The following is a 12,384-nucleotide window of genomic DNA, read 5'->3' as shown; positions in this document are numbered from 1 at the left end:
TGCCTGACTACCCTCGGGAACCCCCCAGTATTGCCCCGCTAACGGTTGTGATGAACAGCGCGGATGGTGCGCACCTAGTCTCCAACATATATAAATGCCTTCGGAGGGAGCTGCCAACTGTGGAGAGTACAGCTAAAGCACACTGTTCGCAGGATCTTGGCAGGGAGATTTCAGAGGATCAATGGGAGTATTGTTGCGACCTATCGGGCACGGTGATGTCTAGCTGTCGCTTTAAAATCATACATTACAAGTTCCTCCATAGGTTGTATTACACACCAGTTAGAAAGGTCAGGTTCAAACTAGCTGACTCGGATAGGTGCAAGCGATGTGGTCAGGGAGGGGCGGATTTCCTCCATTTGGCATGGGAATGCCCACAAGTGACGGAGTATTGGACACAGGTCTGCTAGGCCGTCTCCCTCATGATAGGGACTACATTGGCCCTGGATCCGCTGTTGTTCTTGCTGGGTTACACTGCACAGATAGCGAGGTCTGTTCGGAAATACACTAATGTAGCGCTGTTATTAGCAAAGAGACGACTGGCCTGTAGGTGGGGGAGAGGCCGAGCCCCCAAATTCAAAGACTGGCTGCAAGATATGTTATACTGTCAGGAGCAATATGGGATATTCTCAGAACTACTGCCTCTGGCGTCTAGGCCAGCTGATATATGGGGCCCACTGCAGGCGTACCTTATGCAAACTGCGACACAGGGGACGGAAGATACTGGGATTGATGAGGTTGAGGACATACCCCCCATGGCAGGCTCGGATTAGGCACATGTGCTTTACGCCAGGAAAGGGTGGAGAGGATGGGATTCTGGGTGGCCCTAATGACATTGAGCTGCTGGATGTGAAGGCTGTTGCCAGGCTTGTGTTCGGCGGAACTGTGGGCCTATGTAGACGTGGCTGAACTGCAGGGCTGTACTGAAAAGGTATGATAAACTGAAGTAATGACCTGCTCTGATACTCTGCTGACAGCTACGTATGATGCTAGTGTTGCCACTGGTGTGAGGGGGCGCGGAGGCGCTCTGTACTAGAGTGCTCCCTTGATCCTCCTTCCAGCTGCAGGACCGACCTTACCTGTGCTTATACTAGTCCACGGTTCTTTGTTCCCATGATAGCCAAGTACTTATGTATCGGCCTGATATGCGCTCTGTCGCGGATGGACTATTTATCTATTATTGTGGTGTTGTGTGCGTCCACGCAGGTACACTGTGTTTTCTATTGACGATGCTACTACCTTATTGCTGAATGTGTATCGCTGCCGGCCTGATATGGTTGTAGGCACACTGCTGTGTATATGAGCACGTATAAAAATAAAGTTTTTTTGAAAATAAAAAAAAAAAAAAATAAACATGCCCAGGCCACAATTCCCTGGTTGAGCATCAACCCAGGACGCTCAAAACCAATCACAACGCTACATTGCAGTGTTGTGATTGGTCAGTGGGGCCTGGCTGTGCTTCCTGTTCCTCGAGAAGAGCAGGAGCAGAGACCCGGAACCCAGCGGCAAGCTAAGTTATATATATATATTATTTTATTATGTGCACCCTCCTGCAATTGGGACCCCCCCCGCAGCCCATCCCGCGATCTCCCTCATCCACCCCGACTCCGCCATATGCAAGCCATGCTGGTCGCCACTGCATGGAACGCCCCTTTCACACTGTTTAATGCATAAAAGGGGTACATATTCACAAGTCCATGAAAAGCCATGTAAAATGGCTTTGCGTGGCCTTGTGAACACGCTGTGGCACATTGGGCAACCGGATTGTCAAACATGTGATGTCACAGCATTACAAGAGTGCCCCTAGAGCCTCATAAATGAGGCCCTTGGATAATCGAAGAACTCCCACAATTCATCCTTGGCGAGGTCAATAACACCATGGACCTCATGCAAATGCAGCTAGGAGCACCAAGGAGACTACCACCACCACCCCTGACATACATCGTTCGCCTAGACAACTGCTCTGTTCCCTTTGGGTGATGACTGGACCTGATCCCCTCTAAGTGCTGACCTCGGTTGACCGGAACTTCAGCAACAGGAAGCTGGAGACCAGGGACCGCCGAAAGCCAGAGACTCTCTGGAGCTGTCTTTAACGGTGGAAGAAGGAGAGACGCACAACCAGTCAACATTAAATTAGGTTATGGTTATCTGCCATCTGAGGAGACACCTCTGGGGGATGCACAGTCTCTGCACCAGATGGCCAAGTGACAGTAAAGTCTCTAAGTGCGATAGCGTATCGTCTGCATTGCATGCAGCTCCTTCCGCCTCTCTTGGTCCAGCACTGTTCAGCGGCGTCACTGATTAGCGTGTCAACATCTGAGATCATTCGCAGACTTTACGGATAGAGGAGGGAGTATTTGATGCCCAACTCTCTGAGGCATCGCTTAACCACTAGAGATGAGCCCCTCTGCCTCAGCACCCCCAGGAGGTAGTCAAGGAAGAAAATAACTGTGGAGCTATCCACTTTCATCTCCCCCAGCTTGCGTACCTCCCTCAGGACAGTGTCACAATCCCTGTAGGAGGGTGGCCTCTGGGACCTGGCCCCGGCAGCGTGTGGCTTGCCAGCACTTGATGGGCCTGCTCCACAACAAGGATTATGGAGAGTGCACCTGCTGGCAGTAGGACACGCAACTATGTCACATTATATGCCACTGCTTCAGCCCCTTCTGCTCCCTCAGGCAGATCCAACACCCTCAGGTTGTTACGCTGGGAGCGGCGCTCCGCATCCTCCACTGTTCTTTCCAGTGACTTCACATGTACCATTAGCTGCTACACCTCCATTGCTGCACTCAGAGTACTCGGAGGGACTTTGGCCAGTTCTTGCTCAATGTTGTGTACCTTGTAAGTCAGCTTATGATGATCTGCATGTTCCAGGGTGAAATCAACTGTGATTTCAAAGAAAGGGCCCGTTTGTTTGAGGGACGCAGCTGCTACGAGCACAGAGTCTAGTTTGGAGTCCAGGCTTGGCTGTCACCTTCCCTGGCGGCCATCAATCCCCAACCGCTAGGTTCACCGACATGGAGGATTGGCCAAATGTCGACGAGGCACCAATCTGCAGGCGGGCCATCGTTGCGCCAGACACCCAAGCACTATGTATGACATGCAGTGCAGTGCAGTGTGGGCAGCAGGCCCCTCTCCTCCAGTTAGGTGTATGCTAGCCAGAAATGTTCGTTTGGGCGGCAATAATGGAAATCCCCCGTACACCCAAGAGCTCATTACCAGGGGGCGAGGAAAGGCAGCACCACCCAGTTGCCTCCTCCGATCTAACAGTGGCAACCAGATGCCGTGTTCCCCAGTGCCCCAGTGGGTGACGGCAGATCAAGCGGTACACCCAAGGGCCTGGACCTGAACCGAACCCCATGACCCTTGCACCCAACACCACCAATGGCCGATATCAGCAACTAGAGCCAGTTAGTGGAGTCCCCCACCAGTCTTGTGTGGTGCCCTCGGTGATGTTGATCAGACGCAGTGGAGGGATTGCTCAGGGCATGGTGTGCGCCACCCACTGGCGCTAGGCCTGGGCCCGACTTGACCCCCGGGCCTCCTCCGCTCCGTGTTGTACCTCTTTCTCACCTGGACATCAACACCGGGGCTCAATCTACCGCGCTCTCTCCAAATCTGTGATTAAGCCAGCAGGAGCCTCAGCCAGGCGGGATTACACAAGCCTGGGTACAGCAGTCATCGCCAACTCCACTGGGGAACCTCCTGATGCAGTGATGCAACAGGGCCCCCTTAGGTGTGAAGTTGCAGTGCTCTTGCTACACAAGTTAAGCGCAGCTCAGGGGCCACACCTTCCACAGCATCCGGGCATCGCCACATCCTCCTCCCTGTGATGCAGAGAGACGAGGCCCAACATTGGCAGTCTCCTCCGTGCGCCCCGGTGTAGTGGTAGCGTCTCTTACGCAATGCAGACCTCCCTACGTTGGTACGCAGGAGCACCTCTACCGATCACAGCTCCAATGTGCGCCAGGCAGACTTCTTACACAGGTCAGCAACGTGTCTCAATTCAACCACCGTCAGGCAGCAGTGACTCCACTGCCCCACCGCCTCCCACTCTGGGTCTCAGACGCAGGCCCAGTGAGGCCTCTGGGCCCAAGACACTATCCGCGTTTCTAGGCATCGGCTGCCATGGTTTGCAAGGATGGCGCTATGAAAAGTGCTGCATCACTGGTTTTCCCCAGCGGTGCTCCACTTTTCCTAAATGAGGCCCTGGTTCTGCGTTTCCTCTTCCCCTGGGACTCTGGCTGGTCATCTTGGCTGTTGGGGTGCTGGGGGGGGGGGGGTTATTGACCAGTGTTCGACTTGACCCTAGCTGCTCCATTCTGCCTTCCATTTTTTTTATTTTATCTTTTTCATTAGAGGTGTATTTATAGGCTATTTTTGCCTCTAGCAGCTGAAAAGTGACGCTGGGCTGACTAGTGTGAATTTGTTTGCCATGAATTGGCCTTTCGTCACTTTTTTCTTGCTAATGTCAAATTTTTTATCGCCTTGATACTAGTGTTAGCAGCAGTTTTCACCACGGCTAGCTGATACTATTGTCATGTAGCGATGTGTTGTATATACGTCGATAACAGGGTGGTAGTTTTCGGTGATAAACAGCGTTAAGAAAATTGCTGCTAACTAACGCAAAATCTGCTTAGCGGAAATTCTTATAAATATACCCCTAAGTTTAAAAACACAAAAGAGGCAAACTTGTTTGCTTCCCAAACTAATTTGTTGGATCGTCCTCACTGAGCCATCTGTACATATTGCTTACTGGTGGACACAAAATTGCATCTTCTCATCGCTTAATGATGTATGGTTAGGCTTCTAGTATTTCAGGAGATTTTGATGCCTGTAGGATTGAATCCGTTTTTCCAGTTCTTTTGAATCTTCAACTGTCATGGTAAGTATGTACAATTAACAGTCACTCGTAAGGGATTTAATGTTAGGATCCATGTTCGTACATGTCTTAAGGATCCAGTGTAGATGGAGGCCTTCCTAAGAGAATGCTTTCATTCATCCTGAGCTATTAAAGATCCACTAAACAAGCACCTAAAGGGACACGAGTCTCACACCACAAACTGAATATGCCTAAGCTCCTTATGGATTTTTAACAGAGGAAAGGTCCTGATTTTGCACATGGGGGTCTGCAAACCTCTACCAACAGGGTAACGGCAAAGAGGGTTTTACCCCAAATATTGACTGAAGATTCCATCAGCAGACAGTCACTCCAAAGACTGGGTGATGGTATACAATGTGACTATGTGTGCAACATTTTTGTTACTGCTTCCCCAGAACTAGCAGAGTCTGCAACTCTGCTGGGAAACAAAATAAGAGCTGGCCTATCTCTGGCCTCATGGATTTTTAGTCACTAGCAGTAACATTATGGGTAAACCTAGGAGAAAAAAAACAGCAAGATAAGACAGGTCACAGCGTAGCAGAAGGACCTTTATCCTAACAGACACTTTGCATTTCTAGGTCTGGCATAACAGCGTTAATTGTTGGTTGATCTCATGTAATTAGACCAAAATGAACACAAAGAATGGCTTTGGATCAGGCCACTTCAGCTACTGGCTACAGCACAGCATAATTGAAGTTTTGACAATGAGCAAGCCCCCTTCTGCCCCTCACTTTGCTGGGAGTACCATTGACATTTTCGATCCGCCCACAGGGCAGCTATTCGGGGATTGGAGTCAGTCATCTTGAGTGACAGTGTATCGCCTTTTTACGTCTCATGCTGCAAAGGGAAGGGATAAACACCGACATGCAAGGGAGTCCACTTTGGGACCATATTGTTTTACCATGCATTGCTAACTACACTGCAGCCTCGTCATCTGAGAGTCAATGGCTGCAGTGATTGGCTCCAGGAATTAAAACTTATTTATTTATTTAGTTATTTTTATGTTTTATATAGCGAGAACAAGACTCTCGCGAGTATCAGAGCGCTTTACAAGTCAAGCAGAGGGTAGGAAACAACACGATGAATGAGGGTACGTTATACAGAGTGTGGGTACGACAATCTATTGAACAAGAGTACAAATAGGGCCCGCCACCCTAGACTTACATAGTTTGTTGCCAAAACCTGCTATACAATACTCACTGCCTCAAAATTCTAAGCTGTCAACTACCACTTTCTTGTTAACGAGGGTTTAGAAAAGTGAAACAATATACCCTCTAGCTTGGTGACAACTGCAGGAGATTAGTGCCTTATACAAATCAACATAACATAACAATTTGACTCTAATTACGGGTACCTTCCACCATCTACACTGGTCTGTTTGGCTAACCTTCCAGTTGCCCCAAGGACGTCCAATATGGCTTTAGCCTTGAGATTTGAGATGGTTCCTCCACTATCCAACGTAAACCAGGAATCTATAAGATAGCATATTTCAGGTTGTTTTTAACAGGGCCAACCTTTAGCATGGGCGAACTGGGCCCAGGGCGCTAATATTCTGAGGAGCGCATGGAGCTGGGTCCATTAAGGTAATGCAAAAAGCAGCGCCCTTATCATCTTGCTCCAGCCTTATCCTTGTCCCTGCCTCTTCGTTTCTGTCTGATTTGCCAGTTTAGAGTGGTTTTAGTCCATCATTATCAAATGGCAGGTGATGATTTTAACACCCTTTTAGCTCCCTTCCTTGACTTTCCTTAACCCTCTGACCCCTACTGACACACATCAACAAAACCATAATCTGCCTGAGGCAACTAAGCTATCGGTGATTTAGGTCTGCTGGGGGAGGTCCGGGGATGTTTGTACTCAGGGGCCAGTCCCTGCTCATCCAGATAATGACCAGTGAACACAAAAGGGACCCCCCTGCTGTATCATTTAATTCACTACCATCAGCAAGGACACCAAATTTCTCTCCGCCCACTCCCAAGGTACTCTATTCGCAAAGGCCGGCTCTGTTTTTTAAGTATGAGATCACGTATGTCTTGCTGGTGTTTCACTGGAGATCCATCTCATATTCAATAGGAGGCAGTCTAAAGATTACCAGGGTAGAGTGGATGTTTGTTGTAGCATTCAGAAGTGTGCTGGGAGCTCACAGAACACCAGTAGCCCTGGCTTCCTTCGCTGACCCTCCGTGTGCCCTAGGTGCCTGGAATTGTGCCCTCCAGCTTCTGGTCCAGGTTCGATCCTCAGCATCGGCGCAAAAGCCTGTGATTCTGGACAAATCACTTAATCTCCCCGTGCCCATGGACAGTGCCTGGATACAGACCGTAAAGTAAATAAAGCTCTCTATATAGTTATATATATATATATATATATATATACACACACACACGCGCACACACTTACTTACCTTTGAACTGCAGCTCCATGAACTCTTACCTTTTGAAATGTATCTTTATAGAACTGTGACTTGAGCTACTGTGTGTTGTAGGTGATCCTTTCACAAGGATCATTAGCTTAGATCTGTTTCACCACAGACTTCCTGGGTACTATTCCTAAACATCTTCCATTGGATAACTTTGGCCATAGGTTTCCATCTTAATTTAAATTATTGCACTTGGAACCTATACAAGTATTTAGAATCTATATCTGGTTGGAAAACTAGAGACTCAGGGTTGTCTAGCTACCAAGCACAGCGCTAAGTGATAAAGGAACTTGGTCATTCAGTTGGGGGACATTAGCATTGATGCCACAAGACATCATGGGCAAACAACCTTAACCAGTAACCTCACACTACAGTGGGGCGATATGAAAAAATCGTGTGACCACAACCAAGGTCGGATTGCCAATGCAGGCAATCAGGCATGGGCCGGTGCCTAGTGCCAGCAGGGGGCTGCTTTTTTTGCACCTCTGTCAACTGCCCACAGTGTATGAAGAGGCCTGGAGTTGTTGTGGCCTTTGGGACATTCTCACCTAGTTGTCAGTTCTCACCACAGCCCCCATGGGGCCAGCCCAGCTCAGAAGTGAAGCAATGTCATTTACCTTTCATCTGACCCCTCCTCCACTAGGACTTCATATTAAGGCCATAGTGGGAGGGCGTAGGGGAATTCACAAAGGATGAAAGGCCTCGCTGGAAGGCCAGACCAGGTCAGATGTTATGCCCATTTTCACATCGACCTGGCCAGTTCAAATTTCATCAGGTAATCTACCGAGCACATGCCCAGTTTTTGGGGTGTAGTTGTAGCATGTACTTGCTGGAGAGATCCATGTTTAGTTTAGTCAGGTTTCATTTATCAAAAGTTAGCAGAGAGGGTTTATTTACCTGCTGCAAACACAACGTGAAGCTTGCAGATCAAAGATTTGTATTTTATGTAGAAAGGTCAATGAGTTACTGCTTAGATGCCCTTTTGTTACTTGGAGCTTATAAGTTATAATCACGGCCATTGGAACTATGTGGTAGGGAGGACCACGTTATGTGGCAGTTGACTACATTTTGGGGCAAGAAAAGACAAAATATGCAATTTTTTGGATGGTATTGTTTCCTTATTTTGCCACCTCATAACATTGTCATCCCTGTCTTGGAAAAAGCTTCACCTCATTAGTATTAGTTTAACAATCAAATAAGCAATACCAACTGAAAGATAACCAGTCAACATTTGAGAAGGGCCTTTCAATGTGCAAGAACACGTGTCGCCAAGTGTTTTGTAACTTTTAAAACTGACTAAGCTAGAAACCAATAATTTCCTTAAAATCAGCATATTATACAGTAGATGAAGAATTAAGTGGCAAATGTGGCACATCCATAATTACACAGAAAAGCAGTGGCTGATGAATCGCATAATTTCAGTGCCCCTGGTTATAATCCTTCCACTGCAGCACACTGCGCAATGAACCAGCATTAAGGAGCTGCATGCAAACTGCAAAGCATAGTAACTTATTTCATTTTTAATAAATCTTTATTTTGATATTGCTAAAAAGGGTTCTTTAAGTAGTAATAAAGTCTCATTAGTCCAGACAACCCCAACCACTGCGTGATGTTTTAATTTGTGTCTGTCTTTCACCAGACCAGGCACTCTTAACATATTATACCAACCAATATAGAAGATATGCTACTTTTGGATGTATGACGTTACAACGCATACTTTTACTCCGCAGACCGTTACAACGCGACTTTTACACCGCATACCGTTACAACGCATAGCGCTTAGAGGTGCTGGATAGTGGTAAGTATAATTTACTATTCTAACTCCAGTCCCCGTGGACCCTAGGGAAGGTGTTGGATAGTAAATTATACTTATTCCCTATCCTAGAGCGCCCCCCAGCGCAATGCGTTGTAATGGTATGCGGAGTAAAAGTCGCGTTGTAATGGTAGTGCGGAGTAAAAAATGTGTTGTAACAGGTGTATACCGCTACTTTTACACCTTGTAACCCTCATTGTCTTATGTACCATTTCCTATGAATTGATTTACACACTTGTATGATTCATTTTCAGAGCACATTATGTGAGTGTGATGCAAATTGCTATATCACCCTACACTGGTACACACAGCGCTTTAATAGAAATCAAATAAGAAAATAAATGATGCCTGTCCCTTACATACAGGGATTGAACAAAGTCAATAAATGAAAATGGCAGTTCGGGCTGGACTGTTCCCATGAGGCACAGGGTCAGACTGATTTGCATATGGCCATGTCTGAACTGGGGTGGCAGAGTGGGCTAAAGAACGGTGATGGATTAAACCCAGATCTGTTGACTGGGTGTGAGTGTTTGATTGGTTCAGATGCTCCGTCCTTCACTACCCCCTTTTGTACCACTTTGTTCGCCATAAGTTGGCAGGGTATGCTCAGACGTGAGTCCCTTGCTCACTTTGCCACTGGATTCAAGCAAGCCGGGCTGAAGACCGCTGAAATGCCAGAAACCGGTCCTCGGAAGCTTGTTTCCGGTCCAGGGAAGGCATGGCTTGGCAGTTTGGGCAGGACTGTTCCCATGAGGCACAGGGTCAGACTGATTTGCATATGGCCATGTCTGAACTGGGGTGGCAGAGTGGGCTAAAGAACGGTGATGGATTAAACCCAGATCTGTTGACTGGGTGTGAGTGTTTGATTGGTTCAGATGCTCCGTCCATCACCACCCCTTTGTGTACCATGTTCTTCAGATAATGGTATTGATAGACTCTCAAGACAGGTACACAGCTTCTTCCGGCCTCGAGAACTGAAGCACAAAGTTGGAGTCTGCACAGTGATGCTTAGGCTTCAGCTATCAATTTCTTGCATTCTCACCTCGTCTTGTTGTAAGATAGGATGTGGTGAGTGAGGCTCTTGCCAACCTCTCTCCCCTGTGATGCGATGGGAGAGGATGAGGTGACAGCATGACTGATGGGTAGCCCCGGGCACTGGAGGGATTACCACAAAAGCTCCCAGGTCTACCTGTACCAGTGACACTACAGCATGCTACTAACGGGAAGGTATTGAGGCCTGACAGGATCCAGGGGCCAAGGCTAGGACTTTGCTAGTCCAGGTCAGTCTCGCTAATGATTGTTGCAGGTGCCTCTATGAGCCTTTGCCAGACATGATTTGCTGCCTCAGGCCACAGCAAATGTTTTAATATACTAATGAATAATAGGTTAATATTAATTACTAGTATTATTAAAATGGGGGCCGGAACAAGGGCGAGCGCTACTGAAAATAACAGGTTTTATTCTATGGAACCCATATGTAGTGAATCAAGAGGAGGAATTTCAGAGACGCTTTTTCTCTTCCACCTGTCATTGTTGGTTCTTTTCCCAGGGATCCTGACATAACCCCTTTTGCCCCTAGGATTTGTCTTAGATTTCTGATTGATGTTATATTCAGAGTTGAGGACCAACTTAATTGAGAGCAGGATTGTGGCAACCGTGTACAAGGCGTTGAGACTGGAATAAGTATTCAATTTTTACACCTAGAGTGTTTCCAGTCCTCACCAATGCTGCTGACTCTTCAAGCTTAAAAATGCTTAATGTACCACAAATTCAACAAAAAATGAGCCTCCTGATGCTAACCAAGCAATGTTTTGTGAAAGGTCGCGCTCCTCAAATGTGGGCTCCTCTTTTGGGGCTGCCCAGGCCTATTGTTGGTACCAATCCGTCCCGGACCACAACTATAAACTAAGGAAAATCCCAAAAAACAAAAAAGAATCAACACAGGCTTGTAAACCCAAATTATCAAGCAGTTAATCACAGGAGGGTAGGCTGATTACTATCCGGACGGTGAACAATGTAAACTCACCCCCACGAAAACAGCGAGTGACATCATAAGATAAGATCACAAACTGAAAGAACCAAGCCTGCCAGAACACAGCCAGGCATTCAAGATCAAGGATCAGAGTCCAGTTTTCCTCATTTAATAAATCGTGTGACCTTGGACAAATAAGTATCGATGTTGCCTCTGACTCCCTAAGCCTGTACACGCGTGGTGGGTCATTTAAATACCTGGGAATTTATATTATGGTTATCTTTGACAGAGGAAGGTAATAAGCATGCGTATGTATATGATGTTATCTGTGACTGAGGAAGGAAATGAGCAAGCGACGTATTCGGTGATGCGTGTAAAGGATCCAAGAAATAAACTACCTTACTTTGACACCTCCCTTTGAAAACGAGCCTCCTTTGAGCGACCTCTGGCTCTTCGTCCACCTCGTCGTTCTGTCAGGAGGACACAGGTGGAGGAACCGAGTACAGTGACCTCAGTCCCGGGCTGTTCTGTCGGCTTCTTCCCAGAACCATCCGGGGTGCAGGGCTCGCGCCACTCCAGCTGTGCCCTCGTGACACTGCCTGAGGGCGACCTCAAGGTGCGCGTGGAAACACTGCGTAGACACTGCGGACTCGGAAGCGCGGGTGGGAGAAGTTTGTGTGCACTGACGTTGGCTCCGATTCTGCCCCTCCCTCTTGGGACTCGTGCACCGACCGGACGGGTCAGCTGTGCCATCACTTCCCACCGACCGGAGCGCCGAAGGCTCGGCAGGAATTTCCACGCGCAGCCTACATTGGGGTGTCGTCCTCGTGCACAGCGCACGTCATCTGCGTGGGAGTCGCGAGTTTCCGAAGCCTACCCACCTCTTCCCCACCGCCCTCTCGCCTCGGCTTTACTCTCTTTCAGTTTCCTCACAACTGTCTCGGAGCCTCGCAGCGAGCGCGGTAGGTGGTTTCCCGAGGAATGTGTTGTGAATTGTAGCAAGGCCGGGGTGGGACAGTAGAAGGTCTGGTCTGTTCACCCGCCCACAGTCAATGAAAATGAAATAAAAGCGAACCAAGCTCAAAACAATTCAAAACTCTTTCTAATGAAGTGCTTAATTTGAGCCGGCGGTTGCAGGTGGTAGGCACTAGATTTCATTTTTGAGAACGGCCGCTTATTTTCCATCTGACTTTCAGCAAGATAGTGTGGTGTCTTGGGCCACTACGCCCACATGCTGGATGAATAACCACATTGACACAGCAGTAGGGTACTGGGAACTGGCCCAGGGCACGTGCGCCCGGCCCCTT

At 48.0% G+C, this 12,384-nt stretch overlaps 1 protein-coding gene across 3 annotated transcripts in view; it reads right to left on the bottom strand.

Moving 5' to 3' along the window:
• TRAF5 (TNF receptor associated factor 5) overlaps positions 1-12,001 on the bottom strand; it is a 199,353-nt gene extending 187,352 nt beyond the window's left edge. Inside the window, exon 1 of one of the 3 annotated variants that reach the window (XM_078649729.1) lies at positions 11,481-12,001. The gene's annotated coding sequence lies outside the window, so the exon portion shown is untranslated. Of the gene's footprint in view, positions 1-11,475 lie in introns of all 3 variants that reach the window. The other 2 variants (XM_078649732.1, XM_078649733.1) reach the window with 2 other exon arrangements.
• Positions 12,002-12,384: the final 383 nt, after the last annotated feature.

This window comes from Lissotriton helveticus, chromosome 6, assembly GCF_964261635.1.
Source record: "Lissotriton helveticus chromosome 6, aLisHel1.1, whole genome shotgun sequence".
In the NCBI taxonomy this organism is placed as follows: Eukaryota; Metazoa; Chordata; class Amphibia; order Caudata; family Salamandridae; genus Lissotriton; species Lissotriton helveticus.
The sequence above is the reverse complement of the archived record's forward strand: the minus strand, read 5'-3'. Positions and strand labels throughout refer to the sequence as shown.